This window comes from Prionailurus viverrinus, chromosome C1 (genome assembly GCF_022837055.1).
Source record: "Prionailurus viverrinus isolate Anna chromosome C1, UM_Priviv_1.0, whole genome shotgun sequence".
Lineage (NCBI taxonomy): Eukaryota > Metazoa > Chordata > Mammalia > Carnivora > Felidae > Prionailurus > Prionailurus viverrinus.
This window is the reverse complement of record NC_062568.1, coordinates 211,756,102-211,774,430: the sequence shown is the minus strand read 5'-3', so window position 1 is coordinate 211,774,430 and position 18,329 is coordinate 211,756,102.

Here is an 18,329-nt window from a genome sequence, read left to right as displayed (position 1 = left end):
ATAATGTCCCACCGATCCCACTGACTGCCAGTTGGGGGCTTTGGGGTTTTGTGGGTGGTGGCATGGGCCACAGCACACCCGGCTGTCCACCAAGTGTGGCCCTTGCTGGGAGGCAGGAGAGGCAGACACAGGGTCTGGAAAGCGTCTCCAGAACAGTCTATCATCAGGGGCGGTCTTTCAGCTTCGACCATATGTTAACTTAAAACTGCTCACTGCAGGGGTGCCTGGGGGCTCTGTCGGCTCAGCATCCGACTTCGGCTCAGGTCACGATCTCACGGTTTGTGAGTTCAAGCCCCGCGTCGGGCTCTGTGCCGACAGCTCAGAGCCTGGAGCCCGTTTCCGATTCTGTGTCTCCCTCTCTCTCTGCCCCTCCCCTGTTCATGCTCTGTCTCAAAAATTAGTAAACATTAAAAAAAAAATTTTAGATAAATAAAACTGCTCACTGTACACATGGAGAACACTAGCAGACAAGACCGTCCCAGAAGCCAGGGACCAAAAGGTGGCACTTCCCAGACCGCACCTGCTCATTTTAACATTCACCACAATACCTGGTTAGAATGTGAAAACCCCGGCAGAAATGCCAAACTGACAAGGGCAGGGGAGGCAGGTGTAGACCGGGCCTAAGGTCACCGTTGTGGCTGGTGTTTGTACGACCCCCCAGATCCATACATTGAAATTCTAAACCCCAATGTTTCGGTATTTGGAGGTGGGACCTTTGGGAGGTAATTAGGCCATAAGGGTGGGTCCCTCATGACTGAGTGGTATCGGTGCCCCGAAACAAGGGCCCAGAGCTCTCCTTTCCCGCTTCCACCAGGAAGCCGGCCGTCGCCAGATGCCGCGTGCCTCAGTCTTAGCCTCCCGGGCTCCAGAGCAGTAAACTCCGGCTGTGTTTGAGCTCCCAGCCTCTGGTGCTCTGTGGTAGCGGCCTGAGCGGGGACGCAGTCACCCTCCTGGGGGATAATCAGCCATTCCTGCCAGGGTGTCCATGAGCCCAGGAGCCAAGAGACTTGATTTTTCTCTGCTCCTGTCCTCACCCAACGCCTCCAGACCAGGGGGTTGGCCCCGTGTCTCCCGGCGGCCACCCCACCATGGCTGAGACAGAATCTTCAGACTTTGCCTTCTCTCACGTTCACCCACCCCCTGCGTGGGCACTGTGGCAGGGGCCCCGAGTCAGCATTTCAGCAAGACTTCTGTGGTTCCCGTGCCCGTGGGCACCTTCCCCCCAGCTGGCTCTCAGGCCAGTCCTGGCCCAGAGACCCCTCCCATGGGAACTTTGTCAGGGAGTTGGGGCTGGAGGCCGTGAGCAGGCATCCCTCCGCCCCACTCACATGCACCGACACTTGCTTTCTCGACCGTGAACCAGGCCCCAGAGATGAGGCCAATGGGACGAGACGGGCAGAGGGCTGGAACTTCCCTGAGAACCGCTTCCCGGTGTTGCCGCGTGCTTTACATCCACGATCAGACAGTTCCCACCACGGCTCCAGAAGGCAAGCGGCCCAAACTCCCTGAGGCGACAGAGGGGGTCCTCGGCCCCGCGTGGGGGTGGCCCGGGGAGCAGCCGGCCCCCGACAGGCTGGGTCCCTGAACCCAAGCCTTGTGTCCGGGGCCCCTCCTGACCGCCAGCCTCCCACTGTGGCACCTTCGTCCCCTGGGCTCTCTGCACCGGCAGACCGGGCTGGCTCTCTCTCTCTGCCATCTGCCCCCTCTGTGGCGCACCAGATGTTGGAGCCCGGTGTCCTGGCTTGATCCGGGAGCCGTTCTTCCCGAGTTGTTCATCTTCTCCCCCTCCAACGCATCATCTTCGAGGCCCGCCAGGGCACCTTCTCCATCCCGGCTGCCAGAAGGGGGAAGCCCGTGGAGGGAGGGGCTCCTTTGGGAAGGTTTGAACAGAGTCGGTCTCTCTGCTCGCCGTCCGCCGGCCTGCAGACACGTGGCCTCCTCTACAGAAAGGGAGGCTGGAGATCTGGCAGCTCCATGTGCAGGAGGAGAGGGAGGCGGTCCCGGGCACCAGCAGGGTCTCCTGGAGCCATGTCTCCAACCGGCGGCCTGTGTTCAGAGCCACGTAGGCTCCGGCCCTGCTCTGGGGATGGCCCTGCCTCCTTCTTGTGGGGGGAGGGGCTTGAGGACGCTGTCATCAGGACCCACGGCTCGTTCAGGGAGCCTGGTTCCCCGGGGGCGATGCCGTACAAACACCCCCACTCTCCCAGGTTTTTGCAGGTGAGCAAACTGAAGCCCAGAGGCTTTCTCTGTCTGTGCCCAGGCCACACGGCTGCCTCTCTCAGGGCGGAGCTTTGAACTCAGGTGGATCGGACTCTAGAACCTGCGTCCCGTCCAGGGGACCATTCTACCCCACCTGCTCACCTCCCCTGGCTCGCTCGGAGGTTACCCCTGGCCTGGGGCAGCGTTAGCCCTGTGCGTGGAGCCCTTGGTGCCTCCCTGCCCCCACGACCAGCATCTCTGCTTATTTGTCTCCCTTCCCCCTGGGATCCTGCTCCGTCACTGCTGAGGCACGACCAGGGGACCTGAAGAAGTGAGGCTCCCTCCGGGCTCCCCTGCTCCCACGGACGAGCATGGGAGTCCCGTCTGGAGGAGGAGTGCACTCGGGGTGCTTCTGCTGCCCTGAGAGGGCCACATCCTTGCACCTGCGTGGGGCAGCCACTCACAAGGTGCTATTCTCACAACAGAAAATAAATCAATACCTCCCGGAGGCACATTGCACTCAGACACGCATTGAGAGAGGACACAGAGCGATTTGTCCAAATTATAAACGGAGGACTTTCCAGACAGATCCGTGGCAGTACTTTGACTCCCATGCGTTCTGCGCTGTGACGAGGGCAAGCCTGACGCTCCCTCCCGTCCGTGGTCATCGGGTCTGTAAATGACCCAATAAACTGAATCACCTTATGGAAGCCTGCCCTTAATGTTTATTTGTTTATTTTGAGAAAGAGAGAGAGAGAAAGCAAGGGAGGGGCAGAGAGAGAGGGGAGAATCCCAAGCAGGCTCTACGCTTTTAGCGTGGAGCCCGATGCGGGGCTCGAACTCACAAACCGTGAGACCATGACCTGAGCCGAAATCAAGAGTCTGACTTATAACGACTGAGCCACCCAGGCGCCCCCAGGCTGCCTTTCATTCCGAGTGTGCTTTGATCGGGCGCCTCTTATGTGCCCGACAGAGCTAAACACGCAGTCAGCGTTTTGGAGCCTGCCCAAGGGGGTCTGGGCAGAGAATGGAAGGAGCAGAATTATAGGAAGGAGGTGATCAAGAGTCTTCGGGGGACCCTCTGTCATGGGCTCCTACCACCCCTAATGTCATGTGTGTGGCCTGGGCAGTGGCCTGGGCAGACACCATTCTTCATTTGGCAAAGGTTTGCTGAACGTGTGTGCTCCCGGACACCTGCTTCCAGGTGTGTGTGTAGAGATACAGGATGGCCGCCCAGACCACTCGTGTAGGGGACATGTGACAGGTAAGCACAGAGCCAAGTGCTGGCTACGTGCTGGCCCCTGCTCAGGGTTGGGCAGAGGACCCTTTATCTGGCCAAGAGGGGGTGGCCAGTGGGGCTTCCTGAACAAAGCCCCCCTCCAACGTGCTGAGGCTGCAGGGAGCCTGGTGGAGAACCAGCCCCAGAAGGTGTGGGGGCGACAGGCGGAGGCTAAGGTGGGTGTGCCAGGTGGGGTCTGGGGACACATCACCCAGGGGGCTGAGAGGTCCGGGATGGGGGAGAAGACGTGGGCCACACCCCCAGGGGCAGAGGCAGAAAAACCTGAATGCGGTGATTCGGAGGCACCTGTGCAGGGCACCTGCCGTGAGGCAACCTCGTTGGGAGGGGGCTCGGGCCTGGTTGGGGATCCGCTTCTATGAACAGGTTATTTCAGGCTTAGTGACTGGAATCTGCACGGGTGGGGGCATTGTCATCAGGGGTCAAAGCGGGGCTTTTCTTATCTTTGTCTTTGGGAGTGGGGACACCAGGTCCAGCAGGGGCAGGACGAGAGTGGGGACAGCAGCCCAGCACCTTCTCTCGGGGAGTCTGGGGGTGGACGGGGAGGAGCGGCTGGCCAGCGGGAGGGACGACAGCTTCAGCCCCCCTTCCTGCAGCCCCGAGTACGACCCGTGTGGTTCCTGCAGGTTTGCCCGGGCTGGGCGTGCTGTCGGGGTGCGGCCAGGAGCAGCAGCAGCCGGGCCTTCCCCTGGGGCCACCGGGGGTGAGCGGCTCCGCCTGCACCAGACTCTGAGCGCTCAGTGTCCTCAGGGCTGTGCTAGGCACAGGTCAGCTTGGAAGCGTGGACCCGCTGCCCATGAGGAGGCTGGGCCGGCCCACCACCTCCAGAGACATTGAGAACGGACATTGCACCCCAAAAGCTCTGCATCTCCAAACACCGTGCACTTGGCGATGTTCCAGGGTTAGAAGTCGCTGGCTGTGGGGTGCAGCCACATTTGGCCGATGCTCACGGTGCGGGGCCCCCGCTCCAGAAGCAGGGTCAGTGGGCCGGGCGGGCCTGTCCCTACACGCGGGGGCGGTGGCCTCTCCACCTGCCGGGCCGCCAGCTCCCAGGGCTGTGTCTCAAGCCTCCTCGCTGAGTTCTGAAGTATTTGTGAATACTAAATCTGAAGGGAAGGATTTTTATTGTGCCACTTCAAATTAAAATCTCTCCATTTTGTGGAATTGTCAGCTGCCGGAGGAAATAAAACTGTTTGTCGGCTTAATCATTTAAATACGACGTCTGGAGATGGGTGGCGGTGAGCGGGGGAGAGAAAGGTGCTCTGGAAACGATGGTGCCCCATAACTTCCCGTCCGAGGGCCTAACGGAACAGGCCTGCTTGGCATCGGTGAACACATCAGGCAGAGAACAGGCCCGCGGGCTTCTGGAGGGCCTGCCTGTGCGGGAGCAGGTGCGCGAGGGCAAGGGTCTCAGGCCGCTCGGCCACTGTAGCAAACGCCGCAGGCCCGGGGCTTGAGCCACGTGTTCACTGCCTGGACTCCTGACCCACACCTCCAAGATCAGGGGGCTGGCACGTTTGGGGCTCGGTGCGGGACCATCCCGCTGTGTCCTCACGTGGTGGAGAGAGACCCTGTCTTCTGTCTCGGCTTATAAGGGCACGAATTCCATTCACAAGGGCTCCACCCCCAGGACGTCCCAAAGTTTCCACCTCTTAACAACACCTTATTGAGGACCGGGGCTTTGATATACACGTTGAGGGGGACACGAGTCTGTAGCAGGTCACAAGGACGACATTCATAAGAATGTCATCCTATAGGGGCGCCTGGGTGGCCCAGTCAGTTGAGCGTCTGACTTTAGTTCAGGTCATGATCTCGCAGTCTGTGGGTTCGAGCCCCGTGTCGGGCTCCGTGCTGACAGCTCAGAGCCTGGAGCCTGCTTCCGATTCTGAGGCTCCCTTTCTCTCTGCCCTCGCCCGCTGATGCTCTGTCTCTCTTTCTCTCTCTTAAAGATAAATAAACATTTAAAAAGAAAAAAAAAAAAAAGAACATCATCCAACAACCCCAAGAGCTAAAACCCTCTAACTCATCTGACGCATCCACACACATTTGCCTCTTGCCTCCAGGTGGCCCAGGGCTCAGGCTGCAGACCCCACTTGCAGGCAGAGGAAAGCAGGGTGACAGATGTCAACATGTCTGTGTCCTCAAGAGGATTGCAAAGCAGAGGGAAGAGCCTGGCCTCTAGAGATGGATCCGGACTTCGGTTCCTGTTCTCTGTTTGTCACCAGCTGTGCGACACAGGGCGCCCGGTTAAATTTGAATTGCAGATAAACCGCCAGTACTCTCTGGGTAGGTGGAGCCCGTGGAATATTTGGGATATATTTATACAGAAATATTTGTTGTCTATCTGAACTTCACATCTAACCGAGCGTCCCGTGTGTCAGCTGGCACAGGCAGGCCTCAGTTTCTCTCAACGTCTCGGGTTCCTCATCCCAGAGCAACGTCCACCTGGCAGGACAGGATGATTCCGGGCCCCACGGGTGCCGAGCGCAGTGCAGGCCCCCTCAGCCAGGGGGTGAGTCTTGGGTGCCCCCCTCTCAGTGCCCCAGACGCATAGGAAATAACCGGACAGCCACGGGAGGTGACCGGCAGGCACGGGGGTGGGAGGCGGCCATTTCTGCCACTGTCAGGCCAGGCCGAGCAGAGCCCTGCTTTGGGGAGGGGAAGGGGGGCTGGCCAGGAGCAAATGGGGGCCCTGAGGATGGCTCAGGAAGCGGAGGAGACTGCCTGCAGTGTCTGGGGTGGTGACAGAGGAGCGACCTCCCTGTGGGGACGCCTTTGCTTCGGTTTTCAGAGTGGATAGGAAATGAGGAAAGCAAGGCCTTGGGGTTGCCTTGGGTGGGGCAGAACTGAGCGGAGTGAAGACAACCGTGTCTGGGGAGGGTCCTGGGTCAGGGAGCGAAGGGGCACAGGAGGGGTCAGCCCAGAACCTCCAAGGTCACCAATGGTGATGTGGGGTCCCAACCTGGGACCGGAAACTCCGGTGTCATGGCCCCGGGAGTAGGCTGCCTTGGGACATGGCCCCATGATGAGGATACACCCTGAGTACGGTCGGAAGCTGTGGCTTGCTTCTCGCCCACAGACTACAGGATTCTGTGGGGGCCATGGAGGTCCCTAATCTTTTGAGCTCAAGCTCATCGAAAGGGAGGTTATCCTGCCTGGGCCTGGCTTAATCAGGTGAAGGTTCTTCCACTAAGGACCAGGACCTTCCGGAGGTGGGAACCCTCTCTCCCGCTGGCTTTCAGGAAAGACACCGCCGTGAGTTCTACAGCTGCAAGGAACTAGATTCTTCCGACAGCTGTGGGAGTTCAGAAGAGGACCCTGCCCTCAGATGAGACCCCCAGACCCCACTGACACCTTGAGTACAGCCTTGTGAGACTCGTCCAGAGGACCAGCCTGGACTCCTGACCCACAGCAAGTATGAGATAATGAGCAGGCGTTATTCAGCCTGCTGGATTTGTGGTGCCTTGTTACACGGCAGAGGCAGCTAACGCACGCACAGAGTGTCCCGCCCCTGTGGGCCCGTGGTGCAGGGAAGGAACCCGAGGGGTGGCCCCGCGAAATGAAGCGTCACGGGTCTGGCGTGTGGACTCCGAGTGGAGGACGGAGGCAAACCTTCCCTCAGGGAGACCAGGGGTGCGGGCTGGGCTGGAATCGGGGCTCCCCGCCCCCCAGCAGGCACGGCCCCTCTCACTCCTGCGCCCACAGGGAGCAAGACGCCCTCCAAGCACCAAGCCCTCATCTCAGGCTTGAGCAGGAGGAGCGGGAGGAGGGAGAGGGAAGTGGAAAACGGCGGAGAATGAGAAGGCAGAGGAGGGCGCAGGGAGGTGCGCACTCTTCCCTCTGCCTGCGAGGGACCAGGGTGCCAGGGGCCTGCCGCGGACGCCCGTCGGCATAACAGTGCCAGCCCAGCCGGTGCAGCAAGACGCCGCCGACGTCCCCGGCCCTGGCTGCGGCCACACCTTCTTCCTCTGTCCCAATCAAGGATGGAATTTACACTGGGATCCGGAAGGGTCCCCCTGCCACGGCGTTTTCTCTCTAAACAAGGCGCTGCTCTTTCTTGCTCTCTGCACAGCAGGGAATTCGCATTTTTAATGCTCTGTGCTACATGTATTGATTGAAATTATACTGATTTGCATTTTTGAGGTGGTCAGCCCCTGGAGCTCTCCTAAGCCACATTCCTTAGAGAGAAAACCGAGTCAGAGCGGAGGACCGGGGACTTGGAAGCAGCCATCGGAGCCCTTTTTTTGGGACGGGCCACGCCGAGGGCTCTGAGGACAGTCTGCCCTGCGTGGGGAGGCTGGTGCTTGGGGCCTGGGGTTCACGTTGGCTCTCCCTCCAGGAAGGGTGTGGCTTTTACACTGGGGAGGGGTACCTGAAGTTAGCCAGACTGCTGAGGTCAGAGGACCCCGGTCCTGGGTAAGGCAAGACTGACCTCACTTCCGACACCGGCATCGGTAGCGGGAGGGATCCCAAACCACCCTTTGTGGGATAACTTGCTAGAAAGACTCGGAGCCCGCTACAGTGGTGCACTCGCAGCTCTGGTCTATAGGGCAGGGGTGCGGGTGAGAACCAGCCCAGGGCAGAGGCACGTGGGGCACAGTCTGGGCAGTCTCCACACATGAGGTTCACATTGTCCTCTCCCCACAGGGACAGGACACACACACACACACACACACACACACTGCTCACAGCACCACGCTGTGACAACATACACCAAATGTCACCAACCAGGCAGGCTCACCTGAGCCTGGGGCTTTATCAGGGCCCCATGGCATGGGCACAACTGATGGATGACCGATTGGTGCCCACAGACTTCTCAGTCCCCAGGTTGGGTGACACTGTATGACCCAAGCACCCGTCCCCCATCCAGTCCCGGGCTGGTCTTGCTGACGTGGTCGTCTCCACCTTAAACAAAGACCTTCTTATGGGGATGACACAGGTCCCCTCTCAGAAGCCAAGAGCAAGGGCCAGACCACTCGTAGGTGGTAAATTCTTCACTACGTGGGCCTTTCTGGAGCCCCTGCCAAGGCCAGCCCACACCCTCCGGCTCTCTCTGAAGGACCCCAGGGCCAGCAGACAACATCTCAGGACAATCTGAGAACTAACCCTGCAGCCTGGTGAGCTGGCTGTGTGCAGAGCTGTGGGAGTCTGGTGGTGGACAGGAAGCTGAACTGGGGCAGGGCGATGGGGGAGGGTGGACACCGGCCGTGACATCTGGCCTGCACTGCCATACCTCCGCCCGCCCCCACCAGCGCTGGGCTGGCCCCGCCTCACCCCTCTCGTCTGGGGTCGCGCCTCGGTGGGCCCTCCCTGTTGCAGCGGTCTTGAACCCACCCCTCCAGCCCCGGTCCCTCGTTCATGGACGCTTTGAGCGGAGATGTTACTTTCCCATGGCTGCTCTAGCAAAAGCCCACAGACTGATGCATCAGCAGCACAGATTTCTTATCTTGCCGTTCCTTGCCGTTCGAGAGGCCGGAGGTCCCGAAATGAATATGCAGCAGCACTGCGTGCCCTCTGGAGGCTCCAGGAGAGAAACTTTCTTGCCTTTCCAGTTTCCAGATGCTGCTGGCCTCCTCGGCCGGTGGCCCCATCTGTGCTCCTCAAAGCCAGTTGGGCAATGTCTTCCAATTTGTCTCTGGCTCTGACCCCCAGCTTCCCTCTTATGAGGACTTCTGTGATGACAGGGTCCCGACTGATGACCCAGGACCATGCCCTCCACCTCTGCAAAGTCCCTTAGCCACGTGAGGTCATATATTCCTAGGTCTTTGGGGTGGGGACATGGGCATATTTGAGGCCATCGCTCAGCCTCCCACAGGGGGAGATAATCTTTACATTATCTACACCTAAAAGGTACTAACGCATTATGTTACCCCTCTGACCGTCTGCTCCCCACCCCCCACCAGACGAGGTGTCTCCTGCAGGCAGGGACTTCTATCCTGCTGCAACTCCAGGTTCTACTAAGTGTGGGCACATAGTCAGGGGGTTCGTCCAGAGACAGGAAGGGAGGCAATGGATCCAGGGGCACTTCCTGTATGCCTGACGTGGAGCTTCTCAAGAAAGGTCAGAAGGAAGGTAGAGAGTGGACCCCAGGGAGGGCTGAGACTTTGTTCCGTGCAGCTGGGTATATCGGCACACCCAGTCAGGATACCCGCCATGGGGGCTGGCGGGTCACACCCTGCTTCCGAGGAATGTGGACAGGTGGTCCTGGGGAGGGGCGGGCTGCCATCCATCATGTAGGTGGGTTCTCCTACTGGTGTCCCCAGGACACGGAACACAGAGCCAAGTGCGCTCTCTGGCGGTCCCACGGTCTCCCCAGGATGCTATTCTAGCCGGGAATCTGTGAACCACAAATAAAAACGTGAAGACCAGGTTCCCGGAATTCTAGGGAAGGCTCTGACTTCGGGGGTACCCGGACCCCTCTTACAGCCTTGTAGCAGGAAGAGACGCAAGCCATACTCGGGTTTCCCAGCACTCCATCTGCACTGGAAGCTGTCCATCAGCCTGTCTCAGTTTCCAGAAGGTACGATATCATTGCTCATTGGTCACCTGCGTGAGCCCAAGGTGGGAGGGAAGCGGGGACGGCAGTGGGGAAGATGCTGTTCGTTCAGGACAAATAGCCATCTCCACTACTTCTCTGAGCCAGAGCCCCCATGGCCTGTCCTCCCATGGAGACCCCCGTTCCTCTGCACCCTGAGTCTCCCCTCTCCTGGAAGGTGGGCCTGCTCTCCTTCTGAGTGACTCAGACATCCTGAGCTGTTGTTTTTAAAAGTCTCCAGAGCCCAAAATAGCATCGTCTTCCTTGGGCACATAAAGGTGATTTATGAGAATTTGCCTGTTTTACAACACCGATGTCAGAACGGCAGAGTCGTGTGGAGATCCTGCCCGCGAGCAACCCTTATCCAGCTTCCCCTCTTGGTTAAACCAACTTCTTGCTCTCAGCCAGTTATTCCCAAAGTGCGGTCAAGAGCCTGGCATTTAGCAAAATCCCCGTGTGTCATATGTTTCCAGGACACATTCTTCATTTGTGATATTTAACAACAATGAAAGGAGATGTCTACTCATTGGGGGCCTCCCTAGAAATGACTTCCATTAATTTGTCACAGGGTTTTATGATGACATAGGACAGTGAGTCTTCCAGGCGGCCCAGGGGGCCTTTTCACAGAGAGGGGTGTAAACAGCCCTTCCCCAGACTTCGCCGGAATGACCGGCCCTCCCACCTGAACACTTATCCACCGGTTTATCTCCCCGCGTAACCATCCAGACACCCAGGGCACTGCCACTCAACACCCTCGGTGAGCCAGGCCATGAGTGGCACTGCCATGTTGTCTCCCCGTGACCCCCGAGACACCCAGTAAAGGGGAAGAACTTCCCTGGGGAGCCTGGGGGCTCAGCCGGTTGGGCGTCCGACTTCGGCTCAGGTCACCATCTCGCGGTTTGTGAGTTCGAGCCCCGCACCGGGCTCTGTGCTGACAGCTCGGAGTCTGGAGCTGCTTCGGATCCTGTGTCTCCCTCTCTCTCTGCCCCTCCCCCACTCATGCCCTGTTTCTCTCTCTCTCTCAAAAATAAATAAACGTAAAATTTTTTTAAAAACAAAGGGGAAGAACTTCCCCAAGAGGTGTGGACACCACCTTTGTTCACAAACACCAGACTCCATGCTGAGGCGTGCGTGTTCCTGGCAGAGCCGGAGGGACATTTTCAGGGAGCAGCTACTACAATTTCCACTTCAAGTCCTGCCCCAGAGGTAACGAGGGGACAGTGGAAGGAGCAGATCATGATGATGATGATGGTGATGATGATGATGACGGGGGTTTGGGAGAAGGTGAAAGAGAGGGGTGGGTTGTGGCTAGAAAAAGGACACGTGTGCTGAGGGTACACAGAGGGGAGACATGTGGTCCCACAGGGATGCTGGGGAAACGTTGCAGAGGACGTGACATTGAACTGAGGTCTACGGGACCAGGGCGAGCTGGCCAGAGAGTACGAGCTCCAGGAGGAGGAACTCTCCAACAGGGACCACCGGCCACCGCAGAGGCCTATGGACAAGTAAGACGGGGCAGGGCTCTGGCGGGGCTGGGTGGGTGGCGGCAGGGGTGGGGGTGGTGGGGAGCACCCAAGAACCAAGGAGGCTCCTGCGTCGTGACAAGGCTCTGCATTGTGTCAGAGCAAGAAGGAGCCGCTGTTGGGTTTGCAGCCAGGAAGTAACATCACCGTGGCCATCATTCACGTCCCCATAACCTCGCAAGTACCTACTTTGTGCCAAACACCCTCTAACGGCCTCTGATGACTCATTTGCTGCTTAGAACTCCCAAGAGGTAGAGACTATGTTAACCTCATTTTACAGAAGCACAGAAAGGTTAAGCAACTTGCCCAAGGACACACAGCTGAAATTTCCCGGTGCAAAGCCAGAGTCCGAGCCCAAGAAGTCTGGCCAGAGCCCGACCCTGGGCCGTGCCTGTCTCCTGCTGCACGGATCTGGCTTGCCCTTGCCCTTTGACGGAGGCCTTGGCTCCTGGGAAAGGGCGAAGGTGCAGGGGACAGAGTTGGCTGCAGAGAATTTCAGAAGCTTGGACCCCCAAGTTCTGTAGCGTGTGGGGACCTTTTGCCTCTGACATCAGAGCCTGCGCCCCACTTAACAGACACATCCATTCTCAGGGACTCTGTCTTCCTACTAATCGTGCTGGTAGAAATCAGAGTCTTGTCCAGCAAGAGTCTGAAAGCTCCACTTTCAAAAGATGCTTCTCATTGTACAAATGAATGGCCATCTCCTTATAAAGCTTTCTGCTTTGAAATTCTGGGATGAAAGGGCTAGAGCACCAGCGACTGGAGTGGCGGTAATCACAGCAACAATAATCATGATCACCTACTGCACGAATATTTTAGTTTTGAAGTCAGGGAGGGCTAATTAGTGCTCTCTGACTTCATGCTCCAACCCCGTGCCACCCTCTTCCTAAAAGCTGGAATACTATCAGGCCGAGGAAAGCGACTCATGCAGAAATAGGGCTTTGGAAAATTAGTGCTCTCATCCCGAGCTTTCGCTTCCCATCCCTGGGCCTTTTGAAGATCTGGCAAAAATGCATTAATGCGACACTAGAATCCAGGACAAATTCTGTAGCAACTCAGGGTCACATGTTTACCTTGCATTGCTGGCCTCGGGACGCCGAGATTTCCATCCCTCAACCAAATCCAGGGAAATCTCTCACCTTGGGCAGGTCAGTAAGGGCCTCAGACGGTGGTGTGAGCGTGAAAACTCAAGGCCACCCGGACCTGGTGGGGGAACAAAGGGGAAACGTGGACCCCCATCCCCGGGAACAGTCAAGCCAATCACACAGGATGTCCTCGGCCGCACCGCCCTCCTCTCCCTGATGGCTGCCTCCACTGCCTGATGGGCACATGGGAGGCTGCCGGCCGGGCAGGCTGGGCAGTGAGAGACAGCACAAAATGCTGACATCAGTGGCCATCCTGCTGGAGCTGCAGAAAAACAAGGGAAATCTTGGCCCAAAGAGAAGGAATGGAGTCTTCCAAAGTGGGATATGATCTCCAGCCAGGAAACTCACATGGGCACGCCCTGGACAGAGCAGGCGGCATGGCCCTTCACTCTATGCATTTCAGAATTAAGTACCCCCCTGCTCAGCCAGGTTCTGAATCTGTGTAGGGTGGCTGGAGGAGCAGGAACCACCTGGGGAGGGCTGGGTAGACTCCACCTGGTCCTGTCCCCGTCTACTTGGACCGCTGCAGCAAACACCACTGCCTGGGGGCTCAGACAACAGACCTGTAGCTCTCACAGCTCTGGAGCTGGAGGTCCAGGATTCTGTTCCTGGCAAGAGCCCTCTTCCTGGCTTCTCGCTGGGTCCTCACATGGCAGAGGGAGCGAGTGCTGGGATCTCTTCCTTCCTTGTAGGGCGCCCATCCCGGCGGGGGCCCTATCCTCATGACCTAACCAACACTAATCACCCCTCCAAGGCCCCACCTCCCAATGCCATCGCACTGGGGGTTAGTCCATAATCCCTCCTAATGATCATGAGGCAGATGCAACCATTTTGCAGGTGACAAGGAGGGGTGACGTCGCTGGCCTGAGGCCCTTGCTGCCGTTAAGTGGCTCAGCCAAGATCCGGGTCTGGCAGCTGGCTCTTAACCCCTGAGTCTCTATTTCCTTTTTCCTTAAAAGAGTTTTTTTGTTGATGATGTAAATAGCATTTCTAAATTAAAAACAAATTGCATAGGACATCTGGATTCTCCTATCTGTGTCTTTTTTCAGCTTTATAGTTGCTTTGGTGAAATCATATGAAGAAAACTGCATATATGGCCTCGGACATATGTGTAGCTGGGAAACAGCCTTTTCAGACAATCGTGGGCGTCTGATTTCATACTAAAACTTGACAAGTGGTAGTTTCTTAAAAGTTAGTTGCAATGAGAAATTCCATAGCCATGCCTTTTGCACTCTCTTAAGTTAAAACGTATTGGTTTATCTTACTTGGGATGACTCTTTCACCCAGGCATGATTTTTTTTATTAAGTTTTAAATTTTAATTCCAGAATAGTTAACACATAACAGCTTTATCGAGATATTCACATACCACACAATTCAGCCATTTGGTGTGCACGATTCAATGGTTTTTGATGTAGCCACAGACATGTGCGACCATCGCCACAGTGAACATCGGAACATTTTCATCACCCCCAAAATAAATTGTAGGCTTTAGCTATCCCTCTCTTATCTTCCCTCCCTTCGCCGAGCTCCCACAGCCCTAAGCAGCCAGCAAGGTGCTCTCCGTCCCTATATATTTCCCTATTCTGCACAGTTTACGTCAACAAGCCTTTGTCCGGCTTCTTTCTCTAGCACAATGTTCGCAAAGTGCATCCATGTTGTAGGGTGCCCTGTGTTTCATTTTATGGCTGAGAGCTACTCCGTTGCATGGGTGAATCACACATTTGCGTATCCACCCACTTGGTGGTGGACATTTGGGTTGTGGCCACCTTTTGGCTACTGGGATTCCTGCTGCCATGAATATGCATGTGCAAATTCCTGTGTGGACTTTCACTACTCATTCTTAAGACCCCTGGGCATTTGTATCCCGCAGGGGGGCTCTCTTTGATGCCTGGAGCTTTTGATGTGGGACACACTTGATTGATTGGGTCAGCACAAAATATACAGTGCAAATTAGGACACTTTGAGGGGGAGATGGGGCCCGGTGAACAGTTACCCCAGGATGGCAGCCCCAGGCAGACTGGAACGTATGGTCACCCTGCTTGCAGAGAGCCCCCTTCTGCACAGTCACCTCCCCCAGATTGGCACTCAACCTTCTTAAATCCTATGCACATGAGGCTTGCTGCCCCCTTCCCATTTTCAAGCAGGCTTTAATAGTGGATGCCCCAATTGGAGAGTTTGACAACTTGTCCCCTCTGAGTGTTTGGGGCTTGAGACTTGACCCGGGGAATCTGGGCAGGGTGAGTGCCTGATCTCCCCAGCCCCTAGTCCCAAGTCCAGGTTCCAAGGGGATGTTGGTCCGGTCTATGCTTTCTGGAACTCACTAGAATGGAAGAGAGAGTGTCCTGAGCAGCGACCTCACTTGTCTGATTCAGCAGCCACAGCATACATTTTGGCTAAGTGAACGGACGGATTTAAGAATGACTGACCCTAAACTGCTGGGCACTCTGCCTGAAGGGAGGCTGACCCAACTGTGCGTGCGTCATCCTCTTCTCACCCGGCTCTCAGGGCACAGCTGGAGGGACACCCCCCACGGCACTTAGCAGATTCGTGTCTGCAGTAGGCGGGCACTCGATTCCCGTTGAGTGAGGTATCACGCTCACGGACACGGGTGGAGGTATAGCACCTGCTTTCCACCAGTATTATTCTGCTGACTCTCTTCTGCGACCTGGACACCACCCCTCCCCAGCAATTCACAGGGTCACGTGCTCCTTCAGGACGCAAGTCTAGGAACGTGCTTACGGGCTCGAACCCCTGAGAGCAGACAGAGCTTAGGAGGGGGTGGCGCTCAGTGTTAGACAGCAGCCAGCCGGTGACCTTCAGGAAGTTGTCAATGGACAGTCAGGCATCCGGGTCTTGTGTATGTGTGTATCGTCTGAATTCCTCCCTGAGCTGTAAGTCCTGTAAGGGCAGAGATCAGGTGTGTTTATCCTACCACAGTACAGCTGGCACCTGGGACCCAGCACCGTAAATGCTCGTTGCATGAAGAAAAGGTGAATAAGTAGTCAATGTCTGTCTTCAGATGGGCGTCAGTGTCACTGACCGCGGGCTGCTTCCTAATAATGGTAACCGTGAGCACATCTAACACACAGGAGCCTTCAACCGTTCGTCTAATTTAGTCTTCCGAGGCACACCCCTTTATGTCCTACTTTCGGGATGTGAGGACCAGTCAGGGGAGTGATATAGCTGGTCTGCCATCATGCAGCTGGGACGTGGTGGAGGCAGGACTTGGATTTACTTGTTTCTTAAAAAGCAAGCAAGCAAACAAACAAACAGACACCCCATGTTCTTCTGTCTCCCACTCGCTCCCTCTTGTTGGATACAAATGTCCACCCTGATTTTGTGGATCTCTGCGGTGGGTGAGTGGGACGGGGGTGCCGGGGGTGTTGTGGGGAGGAATTCTAGTACAGTTGCTCCGAGAAAAGATATCCTGGATTGCTACCGTCGCTTTATATAGCTGGGAGAAATGAAACTTCTCAAGCTCATTTGGGAAGCCGTGGGCCTGATTCAGCTTTTAAACACCTGCTCCAGGCCAGGCAGATCTGTGCTGCCTTCTCCAGAGCCTTTTGTTGGCTCCCGTAACAAAGGAAAACTCCAGGGTACCAGACATCAAGCCCAGAGCCAGGAGTCACTGTCTCCCGGGAGATTCGGTGTTTGCCTGCCCTCTCGGTGAAGACCTCAGAAACCCGAGAACAAAAAGCCGAGGAATCCCCAGCCCCACCCCAACCCCCACCCTGGGTCAGAACTCAGCCAAAGATGCACGTTGGCACTGGTGAAGTAAGCACGGGTCAGGACGTGCCGTGGGCGATGTGAAACCCACGCGGCATGGCTGTGTAGCCTGCTGGTTCCAGGTCTCTGTCCCCCTCTTTGACTACACCGTTGAGTGGGGGTCGTAAAATCCCCCCCTGACCAAGAAGAAGCTTAGCCTGTGCCCAGGATTTCCCAGCCTTGTGGGGAAACACTGACCCGTTCCATTACATTTGCCCGAAAGCTACAGAAAACTGGAATAAACTATAGCTTGACCTGAGCCTGGTTTCTATTTCTTACCTACGAGAAAGTCTGTGGGGAGGCTCATATAGAAACCCACGATGCCTCGGGGGCCCAGACTACTGCTACCCATTCATTCTGGCATTCTCGGCTTGTGGCTTCCACGCACACACCTGTCGCCTCGGCTTTATAACGTGGCTACTGCCTCACCGGCATCCCATCTGTGTGCCAGGCGGGAATGAGGAGAAGACGGAAAGCAAAAGGTACGTGCTCAAGGAAGAGCCCTCCCCCGAAGAGCTTTGCGGGAAGTCCCATGAAGCCACGTCTGCCTACGCATCGCTGGCCAGAAGTGCGTCACAGGCCGCCCTAGTACAAGAGAGGCTGGGACGTATAAACTTGTGGCCTGGCACATTTGTCAACACCCCACCCCCAACCTCCACCATAAGTTCCACTAACAAGGATGCAGAGGAGAGAGGATAGCGGCGAGTCAGCTAACAGCGTGTAGCTGCCGCCACATTCTCTAGAGGGCTGAACGGTGAATATTTCATAAAAGCGCATTTTAAAGGTGAGCTTCCGGGGCTGGCTATACTGTATAGAAGAAAACAATGACCCAGGGTTTTGGGGCCTTGAATCCTTGTTGCTTATCAGGGGTTCTGCTTTTTGACACATTCAGAAAGTGGGGAATAAAATGCAGAAGTGGTTTTGCCCAGAGCGGCCCCCATGTGACACACTAAATAGAGCCTTGGCTTTGAACAGGCCCAGGCTGGGTCACGGAGTCATCCCTTCCCTGCTGGGTGATCTTGGACAATCCTCTTTGAACCACTTATATGTACATATGATGGTGAGTAGGTCTGATGTTTAGGCAGCGTGCTCCAATATTACAATATTATAATACTGAAATGGCTTTGTGCCAGTTGGAAACGGCCTCTGCACTCTCCCTGCACACCCCACGTTCCTTCGGCACCTCACCCCCAGGACTGCTGCTTGGCTCCGTGGCCATAGCCAGCCTCCGGTCCAGTGCTCAAGCTGCATGGTGCTTAATATTTTAAATGTTAGTCTCAGCTAGAATGATATTATCAACCTCTCCGCATTGTTGTGGAGGTTAAATGAAATTAGAAATGTAGAATTCATCATGGTGGCTGATGCTTATAGACTGGGGTGAATCTCAGGCCACACTGGAGCAAGCCAGCTGGGTATTTGCTCTGCATCAGGGCACTCAATAAGTGATGTGTCTTCCTCCCTCCTTGGCATGTTCCGGAAGCCTCTTCAAGCCTGAGGATAACAGCTTAGACAAGGCATCATTAGAGGAAGTGGCTTTTCTGCTCGATTACTCTCTGGATTGGCTGTGAGCAGCTCCAACGTCACCTGAGCTGCTACTTGAGGAAGATGGGGTCCAATGAACATTGGTTAGAAAAGGAGGCCATAGAAGGGTCAGGTGCTTTTTGGTGCTAAGAAAGGGTCTGTGCGTAGATCCAGAGCACCAATAAAATTCTTAAAGATGCTGCTACTGCTGCTGTTGATGACGATGATGATGATAATGGTGAGTGACTATGGTGGGGGCGATGATGATGACGGTGATGATGGTGGTGACGATGATGATGATGGTGACAAGGATGGTGGTGATGGTGATGATGATGGTGGTGAT